The sequence below is a fragment of the Glycine max genome, chromosome 9, assembly GCF_000004515.6.
Source record: "Glycine max cultivar Williams 82 chromosome 9, Glycine_max_v4.0, whole genome shotgun sequence".
NCBI classification, from domain to species: domain Eukaryota; kingdom Viridiplantae; phylum Streptophyta; class Magnoliopsida; order Fabales; family Fabaceae; genus Glycine; species Glycine max.
In genome coordinates this window covers 7616207-7620166 of record NC_038245.2, presented here as the reverse complement: position 1 = coordinate 7620166, position 3960 = coordinate 7616207, and the positions used below count along the sequence as shown (strand labels likewise).

Sequence of the window (3960 nt, the reverse complement as noted above, 5' to 3'; positions counted from 1 at the left end):
TGATAATTAGGTTGGTTATTACTCTATTACATGTTGCAATTGAGGTAGTTTACATGCAAAGAACTGAATGTGTTGATATAGTGATGTTTCTTTTAAAACCTAATGAAATGGAAATTTATTGGATAGTGCTATGTTCAAGAAGAGATTGTAATATGGTGAAGTAGCTGACATCAAATTGAATGGACATTGTCTGCTGCATGTTTATCTGCATCGTTTGGTATTGCATAAAGACATGTTTTGTTATCTGTAAATTTATAAAGGAATAATTCTCTTTCTATTGATTCATGTAAATCTATATAATATAACCAAAGATTGGTCTAATGGGTAAAAAATGAAATGCACCATGCTGGCAATTTGAGGTGTTGGTTGCCAGAACAATTTGAGGCTTGTGAGGAGCACAACCAATAAATCAGAGGGTAATGGTTCCTTTTGCAATGCTGATAGGACTTTGGGGGGGGGGGGGAGTTGTTCTAAGTTGTTATGTGAGGAAAAACACATTAATTTTTTGGACCTAGGAAGACATTAGGTGCTGAACTATTTATCAACCATCCAAGTAGAATATATCATGTAAGTAGAATCACATTTAACTTTTTCCTAGGAAGACTTAGGGAAAACACATCAACCTTTTCCTAACCATTTATGGGTGCCATGAAGCCTGCATTTGCAGGGCATGGCCATATGATTGGTTTGTATTCTAGGCCTTCAAATGGGGACATGACAGGAACTAGCCACTGGTTCCCAGGTTGGGGGTAGACATAGCTTGGCGACTGTTTGGAATTTGAATTTGAATCTGCAGAGGCTAATGCAAGGTTTCCTAAATGATGGCCATAGTTTGGCAGCTAATTAGCATGACCTTTGGTTGTGTTGCTGATACAAGGAATGGGAATCTTCCCAACTACGCTGTTTGTAGTCTTCTCAACAGTATTGACCTTCACAGATTTATTGTCAAGTTTAACAACTGCTGATGGTTTTTGGCTGGCAAAGTCAGATTGAAACTTCTTGGTTGTGGATGTTTTTGGTGGTGGCTTGTTAAGTAAAAGGTTATCTTCAAGCAATACATGGGGTGAGCCTGCTATTAATCTTTGCACCTGCTTACAAGAAATGATTTAGTTACTTCTCATATTATGATGAGTGAAATTAAGGTGCATATATTTAATAGAACAAACAATCAAGAAGAATATCTAGTCTGGCAATTACCTTTATCAGTCTATGCAACTCAAACACTTGCTTGACAAAGATTTTCTATTGACTGAATAGAGCAATGTTCAGTATCAGGTCCAAGTAGGGATCAAAATACAAAAAAAAAACAAGACGATTTTAAAAAATGAAGGGACAAAAAGTGAGCACGTCAAGAAATAGTTCACTAGATTCAATCTGCATTAAAATTTGAGAAATGCAAGGTTGTAGGTTTGGAGGATGAATCTTGTTTGAGATTAAATAATGGAGGAAGACTAATGAAAAATTGAGGTTTGTCAAAAACTTAAAGAGATTATCTGTAAACAATAACAGACTCAACATAGTTCAGTTGTAAATTTAAGTAGCTTAACAAAAAGAGAGAAAGGCCATTTAATAAACACATATTACTAGACAAATAAACTTACTTAATGATAGTTCTTCTGACTTTCCAAACTTGTTGTTCACCTATAGCTCCTACAACATTGTCAGGGGAAATATCCATAGCCAATGTACATTCTGAGTTAGCTTTATTTACAGCATTAGAATGACTATATGTCTCTTCATCTTCATTCATGTCTATGTTGTCCAGGAAGCACTTTCTACCAATTTCTAACTCACCAGCACATTTATGTACATCACTAGTTATTGGCTTCTCAGTGTGATGGTCCCTTGAGTTTATTTGGTCCTCAAAAACTGCAAGCTCTTCATGTGTACGAACATTGCTACCTTGCAATGTTTTCAAGCTATCTATTAAAATACTTCTCTTTTCTTCCATCAAAGATCTATGCTTTTTATTCATTGATTTAGAATTCTTACCTTTCACCAATGAGATTAATGATGCATATGTCATGTCATCAAAACCATCTAATGAGTGAGGAAGCACTTTCTCTGGCTTCTGACCATTTTGACTCACTTCAGTATGATCCTCCATCCGGTTCTTCCCATATTGTGCTGACTTCAGGTCTACAGCACCAGGTGAATTCACCTTTCTAAATGAATTTGGACTTTTAAGCGAACAACTCAAATTACTATGAGAAAGTTTGTCTTCATCTTTAAAATTTTGGATGATGCTACAGGATGAGTTTTTTCTATGTGCAGAACCACAAGTTATAAAAGTATCTTCACCATCAAGTGTTCTCAGAGAATTCTTACTATTAATGAAATCATCTTGCTGAAACAAATCATGTTTACTGGTCAATGACAATGAGAACGAGAAGTTTAAATTTGGTAATTTGTAGGTTTCTTTGCTTCTCACTCATGACTCACCATGAATTTGGTTAAGTTAGTCTTTCTCGAATTATAGGTTTGACTCTTCTCAGCCATAATAGAAGGCACACTAAAGGTGCAAAATTGGATGCTTTGATTGCTACTGATCTGCAGCAGTGTAAACATCAAAAATAAAAATAGCTGCAAAGGATCAACAAAAAAACTTATTTTTAAAGATATGTAACTATGATCACATATGTGTTTATGTATGCTGCTAAGTGCTCCATGCTTTCCACTGAAGAAATGTGAAAAACAAAAATAAGAGAGATAGAAAGCAGAACTACTTGAGGGTTAAAAGATGGTACAACCATTTCCCTTTCCTTGCTTTCATCAGAAAAAAGAGTGATATTTATGATACAAAGATAAAAAAACATAAATATATAAGAAGGGAGCAGGAACAGATAGGTATTTGAGAATAAGACAATAAGAAAAATTGTTAAAAGAAAAGAGGTATGTCATTGTTGATACAATTATGTGCTTCCTTTGAATACCATTTTAAGAATACTTCAGTAGTATGAAAGCCGCCTATCCAATTAGAATTGTGAATAGGTTAGTCCAAGAGGCACCAAACTACTAACCAGTTAGGTGAAAGAAGAAGCACATATTGCAATTTAAGATTTCCATGTAAGCCGCATGAAAGCTGCATTTTATAGTTGAACAGACATAGTGGAGTACAATGAATGTAGCCATTGACTTATGCATAGTGTATACTTCAAATTTATCTTGTTGCGAGGATGGCGTGAATATATGCCAACTCCACTTTTTATAATAAACTACATTTTTTCTATTACTGCGAGAATCAAAGCTGCAAATATTTGCATCACTTGGGGACATGAAAACAGGAAAACCAACATATAAACCAAATAAAAGAACTGGCCAGTGGTGTGTATCCAAGTTAGAGTCAACTAAAGCCTTTTTTCTATACTAGAACATAATCAGCAATCTGCTACTAATAATTTATAAATGAGATTTTTCATCTAATGTGTTTTAGTGTGTTCAAGAGCTTATCTCATTTGTTTTTATTTTACCAAAGTACTCAACAAGAGAAGCAATAGCCTTTGGACTTATGCAGCAGTTTCTCATGACTATAAACAAACAAAACTTTTCTTCAAGTGGGGTTTGAGCAACTAGGTGTAGTGGCAAACAAGAAAGCAAGAGAAAGGCAAATGTAGTAAAAGGCTTACATGCTTTTTCTTGTCACTTCTAATTTGAGATCCAGGTTACTCACAACTTAAATGTTAGTATGAGTTAAGAGATAGAAAGTAGGGGAAAATATCAAGAAGTTGCGATTCCCTCTCCAATAGCAATTCTCAGTCATTTGTATTACCCAAATTTCTTTCTCTCTGATAATTTGAGGACACAAAAAGTGAAGGAAAAGAGAAAAAATAATTTAGTTTGAGGTTAATGGGTATCCATCAATCAATCAAGCAGGGGGAATTGATAAACAAATATGATCTTTACAAGCACAATGGTTATTCTTTCTTGTTTTCAGTAATATTCTCCAGCTTTTGTTGCTGT

General features: G+C 34.6%; 1 long non-coding RNA gene across 1 annotated transcript; it reads right to left on the bottom strand.

Annotated features, from left to right (window-relative positions):
- Positions 1 to 961: 961 nt before the first annotated feature.
- Positions 962 to 1742, bottom strand: LOC102661967 (uncharacterized). The gene is made up of 3 exons (XR_415869.4): positions 1602 to 1742; positions 1198 to 1249; positions 962 to 1088 (listed from the first exon to the last, which is right to left on the bottom strand). It is a non-coding gene; the product is annotated as an uncharacterized lncRNA (long non-coding RNA).
- Positions 1743 to 3960: the final 2218 nt, after the last annotated feature.